The sequence below is a fragment of the Bubalus bubalis genome, chromosome 12, assembly GCF_019923935.1.
Source record: "Bubalus bubalis isolate 160015118507 breed Murrah chromosome 12, NDDB_SH_1, whole genome shotgun sequence".
Lineage (NCBI taxonomy): Eukaryota > Metazoa > Chordata > Mammalia > Artiodactyla > Bovidae > Bubalus > Bubalus bubalis.
This window is the reverse complement of record NC_059168.1, coordinates 87,698,605-87,711,411: the sequence shown is the minus strand read 5'-3', so window position 1 is coordinate 87,711,411 and position 12,807 is coordinate 87,698,605. Positions and strand designations below refer to the sequence as shown.

At 42.1% G+C, this 12,807-nt stretch overlaps 1 long non-coding RNA gene across 1 annotated transcript; it reads right to left on the bottom strand.

Moving 5' to 3' along the window:
- Positions 1 to 8,991: 8,991 nt before the first annotated feature.
- On the bottom strand, positions 8,992 to 10,740 carry LOC123328725. Its single transcript, XR_006543753.1, has 2 exons — positions 10,678 to 10,740; positions 8,992 to 9,912 (listed from the first exon to the last, which is right to left on the bottom strand). It is a non-coding gene; the product is annotated as an uncharacterized LOC123328725 (long non-coding RNA).
- Positions 10,741 to 12,807: the final 2,067 nt, after the last annotated feature.

Sequence of the window (12,807 nt, the reverse complement as noted above, 5' to 3'; positions counted from 1 at the left end):
AGTCCCTTGGACTGCAAGGAGACCCAACCAGTCCATTCTGAAGGAGATCAGCCCTGGGATTTCTTTGGAAGGAATGATGCTAAAGCTGAAACTCCAGTACTTTGGCCACCTCATGCGAAGAGTTGACTCATTGGAAAAGACTCTGATGCTGAGAGGGATTGGGGGCAGGAGGAGAAGGGGACAACAGAGGATGAGATGGCTGGATGGCATCACTGACTCGATGGACGTGAGTCTGAGTGAACTCCGGGAGTTGGTGATGGACAGGGAGGACTGGTGTGCTGCGATTCATGTGGTCGCAAAGAGTTGGACACGACTGAGCAACTGATCTGATCTGATCTGATCTGATATTTTGTACACGTATAATTTATATAACATTGTACAGCAACTATTCTTTGATTAAAAAATAAATGACTAGGACTTCCCCAGTGGTCCAGTGATTAAGAACTCATCTGTCAGTGAAGTTTGATTCTTGGTCTAGGAAGATTCAACATGCCTTGGGGCTACTCAGCCTGCCTGCCACAGTTACTGAAGCCTGTGTGCCCTAGCAATAACCTCAGATATGCAGATGACACCACCCTTATGGCAGAAAGCGAAGAGGAACTAAAGAGCCTCTTGATGAAAGTGAAAGAGAAGAGTGAAAAGGCTGGCTTAAAACTCAACATTCAAAAAATGAAGATCATAGCATCTGGTCCCATCACTGCATTGCAAATAGATGGGGAAACAATGGAAACAGTGAGAGACTTTCTTTTCTTGGGCTCCAAAATCACTGCAGATGGTGATTGCAGCCATGAAATTAAAAGACACTTGCTCCTTGGAAGAAAAGCTATGACCAACCTAGACAACATATTAAAAGCAGAGACATTACTTGGCCAACAAAGGTCCATTTAGTCAAAACTATGGTTTTTCCAGTAGTCATGTATGAATGTGAGAGCTGAACCATAAAGAAGGCTGAGCACCAAAGAACTGATGCTTTTGAACTGTGGTGTTGGAGAAGACTCTCCAAAGTCCCTTGGATTGCAAGGAGATCCAACCAGTCCATCCTAAAGGAAATCAGTCCTGAGTATTCATTGGAAGGACTGATGCTGAAGCTGAAACTCCAATACTTTGGCCACCTGATGTGAAGAATCGATTCATTGGAAAAGACCCTGATGCTGGGAAAGATTGAAGGTGGGAGGAAAAGGGGATGACAAAGGATAAGATGGTTGGATGGCATCACTGACTCAATGGACCTGAGTTTGAGCAAGCTCTGGGAGATGGTGAAGGACAGGGAAGCCTGGTGTGTTACAGTTCATGGGGTCGCAAAGAGACGGACTCGACTGAGTGACTGAATAACAACAATGCGCCCTAGGCCCCGGGCTTCACAATAAGAGACACCGAAATAAGAAGTCCTCACACTGCAGCTGGAGAGTAGCTTGCCACAACTAGAGAAAACTGGAGTGCAACAACGAAGACCCAGCACAGTCAACAATAAGAACAAATAAATAAATAACTCTTTTTAAATGAGTGAAAGAAAAAAAATAAGGTCTTCCCTGGTGGTTCAGTGGTTAAGACTCAGTGCTTCCAAAGCAGAGGGCCTGGGTTTGATCCCTGGTCAGGGAACTAAGATACTGAATATCACATGACACAGTCAAACAAGAATACAAAAAGACATGTACATTAGTTAAAATTACTTTGTGCATAATATAATCAATGCAAGCTAGTTTAAAAGGCAAGAGGAATTTCTCTTGTAGAATTTGGAATATCTTGCACATGGTAATTACTTTGTATATAGCTTTTACATTGAATTGAAGTTTTAGAATATTATTCCTTTAAGATGAATGGGAAAATAAAAAGAACAATAGATGTGATGAGAAGGAAAGAATGCTGGTGACAACAGTTATTAGAGGACATTGAGCTCAATAAAAGAGAAGCTGGGGTCATTCTAATCCAATAATCTTTTGCTCCATGCCTCATTCTTTGGGCCTGCCAGGCTCTTTTGTCCATGGGATTTTCCAGGGAAGAATACTGGAACAGGTTGCCATTTCTTCCTCCAGGGAATCTTCCCCACCCAGGGATTGAACCCAAGTCTCCTGTGTCCCTTGCATTGGCAGGTGGATTCTTTACCACTGAGCCACCTAGGAAGCCTTTGGGATACCTTGATCATTCCCAAAAGGGATGCTTATGACATAGAGAACTGAATCTTCCTGACTACTTTCTCTCTTCCTTTTCTGCAACCAGGGATGGAAAGTTTCCTGTTAAAGGAAAACATTTTCACAAGAGGTAGTCTTTCTTTTCCTTTCCACTTTGTATTGTCATTAGGCACACAAACTACTGTAATCACATCTCCTTCTGCCCAAAGTGGGACAAAGTCAAGTAATGCTATTTCTTAAAAATAATAATGATAATAATAAAAAACAGGAGAAAGAACAATTTACTGTATGATAGATAGTCCTAAGTTTTTAGAGTTTACTTTTCTTCATTGTACATCTCAATCTTGTTTTATTTTGAGAAATAATTCAGAGGGCAAACTCCACTCAGCTTGTTAATATTAGAATAAGCAGCTGTGAAAGCAAGATTTGTTTTAAAAGCTGTGAGTATAGTTCAGACAAAATCAACATTACTTCATTTGTTCAAAGAAGATGAAAAAAAAAGACAAGTTAAAAGGAACATTAAGATCAGAGAGGAAGGCAGTCTGGGAAATGTAAATGAGCAAATATTCTCATTTCTTTTTTGTCTTTCAAGAAACAATTATGAACTTTTGTGACTTTATAGGAAGAAAAACTTAATGTAAGATTAAACTGCAATTACTATTATTCCAACTTTATTTAGAAGCTCTTCATGTACATTTATAAACCTGACATTGTAATAAGTAAGGTACACCCCTAATATGTTCTATTTTTGGGCTTTTTCATTTTTGGTTTTATATAAACATGCCCATGTACTGATGTTAGCACACTTGTCATTCTAACATCCTATCATGTTGACATAACCCCTACATACTTGGTAATTGGAGAGTGAGTGAGAGGGTGTTCATACCATTACAAGGCCTTTCTCCAACCGCAAATTGACTTCGTATGTGTAGAAGAACAGCCAAGTGGAGCACTATAAACAAAGAGGAAGGAAAGTCATTATGTGAAGAATTTTATTATGGTTGTTATTTTCAGGAATAAGTTCTCAGTAACTTCTCTTTGTGAGGTTTTCTTTAAAAAAAAAAAAAAAAAAAAAAAAACAACAACCAACAGAGGCAAGGTAATAATTCATTTCAACATGTTGGAGGAATAGGCTTAAGAGACTTGTGTGCCAGTTACTAAGTTATTGTCTATTAGGTGAAAATCACCCTTTCACACTCTGTGATGTTGGAGCTGAGACTCTGAAAACCACACTTCCATTTTGCCGGCAGCTCCGTGTCTGGCTCTGTCCTCAGGGGCATTAGGGGAAGTCTTCACACTGGAAGGAAGAAGGGATTTGTCTCTTCCTAGTTGTTTCCTGGTGACTTCTTGTTTATTTCCTGTGTGGCTTTTGTCTACTGTGTGTGATTTCCTGTCTTCTTCCTGGTGACTCCCTGTCTACTTCCTGTGTGACTTCTGTCTCCTGGTGTGTGGATTCTTGTCTTCTTCCTGGTGTGTGTGTGTGTGTGTTTGCTCAGTCACGTCCAACTCTTTGCAACTCCACGGACAGCAACCCACCAGGCCCCTCTGTTCATGGGATGTTACAGGCAAGAATACTGGAGTGGGTTGCCGTTTCCTTCTACAGGGGATCTTCCTGACCCAGGGATCGAACCCAGGTCTGTTTCCCACTGTGCCACCTGGGAAGCCCTGAGACTTCCTGCTTCTCACCCTGACCACCAGGGTTCCTTCCTGAAGTATCTGAATCCATATCAGAGCTGGGACTCAGAATTTTGAGAAAGGGCATGGGCTGACTGCTGTCTGTTTACTGAGTGGGTGAAGTGAGGCTGATCCTGTGAGCATCAGGAATAAAGTTGGATACTAGAACCAACCACTACCACTGAGGTGAAAAGTCACCACAGGGGAAAACTATTAGAAGAGCAAGCAAAACTGAAGGATCAACTCCCTTCTCTCTATTTCTACCTTTCAGTCTCCTATCCAGCCTCCAATTGATAAAATCTAACATGGCAAAGAAGAGATATTTTTCTCAGAGTCTCAGCCCCATTTCACAGAGCAGCACAAAGAAAAGTCGATTTAGAGTTGAGAGACCACAGCTTACTAATTGGCACAAGTGCTTTACTAAATAAGAATGGTAAGGACTTCCCTGGTGGTCCGGTGGTTAAGACTCTGTGCTCCCAATGTCAGGAGCCCAGGTTTGATCCCTGGTCAGGGAACTGGATCCCACATGCCACAACTAAAGACCCCCACATGTGGCAATGAAGATCATGGGTCTCAAGGGCCACAACAAAGAGCTTGTGCAGCTAAATTAAATGAATAAATAATTGTATTTTTAAAAGGGGATGGTGATAGGCCATATCTTGGCTTTCTTCCTATATTTAAAAGAGGGATGGTGCTAGTATCTTTCATTAAATATAAAGATTGAGGACAAGAAAAGGAGACGACAGGATGAGATGGTTGTATGGCATCACCAACTCAATGGACATGAGTCTGAGCAAGCTCCGGGAGATAGTGATGGACAGGGAAGTCTGGAGTGCTGTAGTCCATGGGGTCACAAAGAGTCAGACACAGCTGAGCAACTGAACTACAGCAAAAACATAAGAACTACCAAGTAGTTCAGACATAAAGCTAAGATTCATGGCTGGACTATTATCAGCCTTAACTGATGAATACAAAACCAGTAATCTCTGAAGGTTTACTCCCTCAACAAGGACTGGCAGTGAGATGACCCTGATGCCAGGCATGTGTCATTCAGTTACGTGGACCAACTGAAGGGCATGTCCCTGCTTTCAGGGCCGAGAGCAATGTTAACAGGTGGGGAAAAATTGGCAAGCTAATATAATTGGTTGTAATATATATTGATGCTGCTGCTGCTAAGTCGCTTCAGTCGTGTCCAACTCTGTGCGACCCCATAGACGGCACCAGGCTCCCCCATCCCTGGGATTCTCCAGGCAAGGACATTGGAGTGGGTTGTCATTTCCTTCTCCAATGCATGAAAGTGAAGAGTGAAAGTGAAGTCGCTCAGTCGTGTCCGACTCTTAGTGACCCCATGGACTGCAGCCTACAGGCTCCTCCATCCATGGGATTTTCCAGGCAAGAGTACTGGAGTGGGGTGCCATTGCCTTCTCCGAATATATATTGACACATAATTAAATTTGATTAAGATCCAGTCAACTAGATGAAGTTGAATATCCTAAATTATGTTCTGAGTATGAATATGTTCAATTTCTGACTTCTCTTGGAGTATAGCATTCAGTTCAGTTCAGTTCAGTCACTCAGTTGTGTCTGACTCTTTGCAACCCCATGGACTGCAGCACGCCAGGCCTCCCTGTCCATCACCAACTCCCGGAGTTTACTCAAACTCATGTCCATTGAGTTGGTGATGCCATCCAACCATCTCATCCTCTGTCGTCCCCTTCTCCTCCTTCCCTCAATCTTTCCCAGCATCAGGGTCTTTTCCAATGAGTCAGCTCTTCACATCAGGTGGCCAAGGTATTGGAGTTTCAGCTTCAACATAAGTCCTTCCAATGAACACCCAGGACTGATCTCCTTTAGGATGGACTGGTTGGCTCTCCTTGCAGTCCAAGGGACTCTCAAGATTCTTCTCCAACACCACAGTTCAAAAGCATCGATTCTTCTGTGCTCAGCTTTCTTCACAGTCCAACTCTCACATCCATACATGACCACTGGAAAAACCATAGCCTTGACTAGACAGACCTTTGTTGAGTAAGTAATGTCTCTGCTTTTTAATATGCTATCTGGGTTAGTCATAACTTTCCTTCCAAGGAGTAAGCGTCTTTTAATTTCATGGCTGCAGTTACCATCTGCAGTGATTTTGGAGCCCCCAAAAATAAAGTCAGCCACTGTTTCCACTGTTTCCCCATCTATTTCCCATGAAGTGATGGGACCAGATGTGATGATCTTCATTTTTTGAATGTTGCGCTTTAAGCCAACTTTTTCACTCTCCTCTTTCACTTTCATAAAGAAGCTCTTTAGTTCCTCTTCACTTTCTGCCATAAGGGTGGTGTCATCTGCATATCTGAGGTTACTGATATTTCTCCCAGCAATCTTGATTCCAGCTTGTGCTTCTTCCAGCCTGCCATTCCTCATGATGTACTCTGCATAGAAGTTAAATAAGCAGGGTGACAATATACAGGCTTAACGTACTCCTTTTCCTATTTGGAACCAGTCTATTGTTTCATGTCCAGTTCTAACTGTTGCTTCCTGACCTGGATAGAGGTTTCTATTGAGGCAGGTCAGGTGGTCTGGTATACCCATCTCTTTCAGAATTTTCCACAGTTGATTGTGATCCACACAGTCAAAGGCTTTGACATAGTCAATAAAGCAGAAATAGATGTTTTTCTGGAACTCTCTTGCTTTTTCTATGATCTAACAGATGTTGGCAGTTTGATCTCTGGTTCCTCTGCCTTTTCTAAAACCAGTTTGGACATCTGGAAGTTTACAGTTCATGTATTGCTGAAGCCTGGCTTGGAGAATTTTGAGCATTACTTTACTAGCATGTGAGATGAGTACAATTGTGCAGTAGTTTGAGCATTCTTTGGCATTGCCTTTCTTTGGGATTGGAATGAAACCTGACCTTTTCCAGTCCTGTGGCCACTGCTGAGTTTTCCAAATTTGCTGGCATATTGAGTGCAGCACTTTCACAGCATCATCTTTGAGGATTTGAAATAGCTCAACTGAAATTCCATCACCTCCATTAAGTTTGTTCAAAGTGATGCTTCCTAAGGCCCACTTGACTTCACATTCCAGAATGTCTGGCTCTAGGTGGGTGTGAGTGAGCACACCATTGTGATTATCTTGGTTGTGAAGATCTTTTTTGTACAGTTCTTCTGTGTATTCTTGCCACTTCTTCTTAATATCTTCTGCTTCTGTTAGGTCCCTACCATTTATTGAGCCCATCTTTGCATGACATGTTCCCTTGGTATCTCTAATTTTCTTAAAGAGATCTCTAGTCTTTCTCATTCTATTGTTTTCCTCTATTTCTTTACATTGATCGCTGAGGAAGGCTTTCTTATCTCTCCTTGCTATTCTTTGGAACTCTTCATTCAAATGGGTATATCTCTCCTTTTCCCTTTGCTTTTCACTTCTCTTCTTTTCATAGCTATTTGTAAGACCTCCTCAGACAGTCATTTCGCCTTTTTGCATTTCTTTTTCTTGGTGATGGTCTTGATTCTTGTCTCTTGTACAATGTCATGAACCTCCATCCATAGTTCATCAGGCACTCTGTCCATCAGATCTAGTCCCTTAAATCTATTTCTCACTTCCACTGTATAATTGTAAGGGATTTGATTTAGGTCATACCTGAATGGTCTAGTGGTTTTCCCAACTTTCTTCAATTTAAGTCTGAATTTGGCAATAAGGAGTTCGTGATCTGAGCCACAGTCAGCTCCTGGTCTTGTTTTTGCTGACTGTATAGAGTGTACAGTCTATGCTACTAGAGGAAGGAAAAAGAAGATAATAATAAGTACTCCTATCTAGAGAAGAGAGGGTGACCATGGGGGAAAGGACATTTATCAGCACCACATGCCAGCCTTTGGTTTGGGCAGCAATCCCCTGACCATGAGTTTGTTGATCTTCCTTTCCCTGGCAGTGGAGTGGATTTTTTGATCAGCTTTGACCACTGAGAATATTTGCTTTTTCTTGCTTAAATAGCACATCTGAGAGGAGCATTATAAATAAAGAAGTACCTTTGGCTGGGAAAATGCGCCTGAGGGTGTGTTTGTGTATGTGTGTGTGTGTACGTGAGCCCATGCCATATCCTTAGCAAAGATGTTCCATTTTATAGCTGGGTCTGACAACAGCGACAGAAGCTGAGATTCTCTGTTAAGGCAAGCATGAGTCTCTTATCACCAGGACTGGATTATCTTTTCTGCTGAGAACTGCCTTTCTGGAGATAACTCCTGGAGAACCAGAGTGAAATGTCTGCCAGTTTCCTCTGGGGGAGAGTCAACTGTGAGCAGAGATAGTGGTTTAATCTCATTGACCTCAGCTCCTCCAAAGCCTACAAGTCTGTGGGCTGAACTGTGGGATGGGTAAGAGTGAAGGCTCTGAAGTCAGGCTGACCTAAGCTGAAATCTTGGCTCTTCCCAGTGTTGAGTTGTTGCACAAGTTTCAACTGAATCTGTGTCCAAGTCTATAAATGGTAATAATAAGAGCGCTCACATCTAGTCATTTGTGATAGGAGCCCATAAAACACTTTGACATGGAAAACAGAAAAGACCAAACAAGTATTATGGTTGATGATTATTGTGGTGTTTATTAGGCTTCTTAGAAACTGAAGTAACAGCATTCAACCATGTTTTCATGGCTCCTCTTACTTAACTGTCTTGGCCCAAGATCAGTTAGCAACTTTCTCCTCCTCTTAACAGTCAGCATTGGCCTCAGCACACAGATGGGGACTCGCAAGTTACAATAGCTGAGAACTCTGCCTCTCTACAGCCTCAGGCTGCATCCCAACTCCAGTTGGCAAAAAGGACAGAGGTGCAGGCAGATAGGGACCCCATACCTCATCCACATACACAGAGAGCCCCAGTCCATCTGCCAGAACGCCCAGTCTTTTCTAATCAGGACATTAACTTTAGACACAGGAAATTAGCTGACACAGTTCTGAAAGGTAAATTAATTTCTCAGTCTAGCCCTCCACCCTCTCAGAACAATGTCTCTGCTTCCTCTGTCCCTTGTGAAAACACCCCTCTCAAGAGCCACAAGTAAACAGGCTTTCATGTCAGGCATATCTTCTCTAATAATTTCTTTTTTTTTAATTAATTTATTTTTTAATTGGAGGATAATTGCTTTACAGTATGGTGTAATTGCAGTGTCTGGTTTCTCGGGTACCGATATTATTGCTATGTTGGATCTTATTTCATTATCTAGGGTGGTTCATTCCGCTGGCATCCTTATCATCTGTTCATATAATTTAGCTGTGTTCGGGTTCTCTCTGCTGGAGCCCCCACTGTGTCTTTGCTGCAATGGTTCTGTTCCTGACAACTCCCCCAATGTCTTGGATTTCTCTGCAAACATTTATAGCACTACACAGACTCTCAGAGGTACAGAGCATTCTTTTGTAACAATCTTTCTTTTCTCTTTTTTCCCTTTTATAAAAGTAGTTGCTATCAATTCATTCAAGGCTGCTTCTGTTGCTTCAGGAGTTATAGCTGTGTTTTCAGAGTTAATTTTCATTGATTCAAATATTTTTATTGAGGCTTTCTTCAGTAGATTAAGCTTGGTGTGGTTGTACCTTTTCTGGCAAACATTCTATCACTTCTCATAGTTAAAGGAGTATATTAATGTAACATATCTGCCTCATTATGCTACACTATGGCTGATCAATGTTTGCTCTAGTTCAGTGTATTTAAACAAGACAGATCCGGTTTCCTGATCCAGGCAGCAAAGCACTAATTTTATTATAAATAGTTTTTTGTCTAATTTCATCTTGACCTTGGCAACATTTCCTAATGGTTCACTTGCTCAACTTTCTAGCGATATTAGAAAAAGATCTTAAAGAATGTTACAACTTTCGCTGGAAACAGTCATTGTTACCATCATTTGGAATTCTTTGCCACAGAGAAATCTGAAGCAAAGAGTAGATGACAAAAGGGACAGGATGTTGACAAGGGAATCCATGTTTCAGGGGGGATGCCACGGCTGGATGGTTCCCTGGGTGTCCCTCAACATGAAGATTCCGTGTTCTCTGCGGTCCACGCCCTGGATCCACTCCTCTGCAGTGGTCCAGCGTGCTCCTCTGTGCTGATGGTGTGACACCATGGTGGTGCTACTCCTCAGCAAATACCTGCAAGGCAGCAGGACCAAATGAGGAAACACCAGTTGTTAGTTTACGGTTAGGAGCCAAACCAAACCTACTCTAAAATTTTACTCCTTTAAAAGCAAACAAAAAGGCCTACGTGTGCTGGCAGCCCTCTCACTCCACGTCATATCTCCTCACTCCAACCTCTGCTGCTAGACTGGCTTTGCTCCTGCTCTGACCAGCCTCACACTGGTGCAGACTGGCCAACCTCACCTGAGCCCCACACAGGTCACTGACTCCTGCCCAGCCCCTCCCTTTGGAGCAAATCGTGACCCTCTCTGCACCCAGGCAACCTTGACTCATAAGCACAGGAGCTGGGCACGCCATTGGACCAGGTGTGGGCGGGGGCCGGGGACGAAGCCCTCCTCCCTCTAAACCTTGCACATAGCCCCACAGCGCATCCTTTCCAGGCTCCTGTGGTCCTCACGGGCCGTGACCCCCAAGCTGGTCACCTCCAGTGGGAGTTCTTGAGGAAACAGAGAATCTTCTCCCAACCCAGAAATCCTCTCCACGTTGGTGGCAGAAAAAGAAAACATTCTTATTATTGAACAAGCCTCAAACTAGAATGTGAGGTGCCTCAGAGGCAAGTGACCCGCTGAAAAAATGCAGAGACAGAAGGAATCTCTCTACCTCCCACTGCCAAGCAGAAAGAGCCCCTTCCGGGCATGTTCTCAAGGTAAACACTAACTCATCCTGCAGCGCTGTGATCTGACAGTACCACTGGTCACAGAGAGTTCACCCCAACTTTACCTGTAGCTGGGGTTATCCAGTGGAAAACCAACTTCTGTCTGTATGACAGCAGGTCATTTTGCAAACTGGGGCAAAGCACTCACCAAAGTGAGGCTCCTCCCTCCCCCCACCCCAGGAACTGGAAGGGAGGGGAACTTCCTCTTTTGTTTCCCCCCAGATTCCACCTTTACTTATTTATTTGGTTGGTTGGCCTTTTAATTTTCCAAATGATTTTTTCTTACCTTTTTTGGAGACATTTTATTTCTTGAAGTAGAGGTGATAGGAAACCACTTCTTTTGATGCTTAAATTTCAAAAAGGTGGTTCTCAGAATGTTTGCCTTTTAAGAGCTGTCTCTCAGGTTCTTGAGAAAGCATTCCTGAGTGAAAAAGCTTAAAAAATATTTAAAAAGACGCAAAAACAGGCCAGCTAACAAAAGACTAATGTATTCAAAGGAATACATTTTAAAGAGTGGAGAAAGAACATCCCCGTTTTCTAAACTAAATGCTCTGAGAAAAAGGAGAGGAGGAAAATCTCCCCTTTGCAGCAGGGAGAATTAAGACTCTTAGTTTCTGTTTGTCCTTGCATAGCCAAAGCAATGGGGCTTCCCATTGCCCAGTGGGGCCATGCAGACAGGTGGCTCAGCGGCAAAGAATCTGCCTGCAATGCAGGAGACCTGTGTTTGATCCCTGGGTCAGGAAGATGCCCTGGAGAAGGAAATGGCAACCCACTCCAGTATTCTCACCTGGGAAATCCCATGGACAGAGGAGACTTGTGGGCTACAGTCCAGGGGATGGCAAAGAATCGGACATGATTGAAGAGACTGAACACACACACACAAAGCAATGATGCATCTGTACTGGCTTTCCTTCCATTCTCACTCACTGCTTCCTGGGGTCACTTAAATATCCAGCTCCCTGGAAAGCCTGCTTAGTGAGGAGCCCCAGGTAGGATGCTTGTAACAAAGGCACTCTATAACAAAGCATCATAATTAAAATTAAAAGGCAAAAAAAAAAAAAAATGGGGGAGATATTTATTACAAAAGAGAGAAATAGTATTCTAATATACTAAAAAATGTGCAAATTAATAAAAATACTAAACCTTCCCACAAATTTAAATTAGAAACCTTTTCCTCATCATTATTAAACACTTTTAAAAGATAATATTCTACTTACTCAAATGTAAGACGCTTCCATGACATGATGTACCATTATGTTATGAGTCACTGAAAAAGGAAAATGCAACCTATTCAACTAGAACCCTCTTTTTTTCACTTTGATGTCTAATTTTATTTAATATAAAATAAAATGAGAGCCTCAAACCTTGAATAGGAACTTCTGAAATGTGAATTTCTGATATTTTCGAGTCAGATTTGGAATTCAAATTTAGAGTCTCTCCTCTAGGATTTTAATTATTGCAAGATTTGCCCTAGTCTGAATGACAGTTTACATTATAATTTTCACATCAATGAGCACTGAGTCAACAAAAGAAAACCAAATGTAAATTAAACACTGACTACTACAATCCTTTAATGGACTGAGTACCAGCAATATACAAGTTTTGTTTTCATTTTTGTTACTTAATAAACTTATTTTAGAATAGGCTTATATTTACAGAAAAATTGTGAAGATTGTATAGAGTTTTCATACATCCAGTACCCAATTCCCCCATTTTTAACATCTTTCATTAGTCACATATGTTGTCACAATTACTGGGTCAATATTAACATACTATTAATTAATAATAGAAAACTAAGATCATGGCACCCGGTCCCATCACTTCATGGCAAATAGATGAGGAAACAATGGAAACACTGACAGACTTTATTTTAGGGGGCCCCCAAATCACTGCAGATGGTGACTGCCTCCCTGAAATTAAAAGATGCTTGCTCCTTGGAAGAAAAGCTATGAACAACCTAGACAGCATATTAAAAAGCAGAGACATTACTTTGCCAACAAAGGTCCATATAGTCAAAAGCTATTGTTTTTCCAGTAGTCAGGTATGGATGTGAGTGTTGGACTATAAAGAAAGCTGAGCGCCAAAGAATTGGTGCTTTTGAACTGAGGTGTTGGAGAAGACGCTTGAGAGTCCCATGGACTGCAAGGAGATCCAACCAGTCCATTCTAAGGAGATCAGTCCTGGGTGTTCTTTGG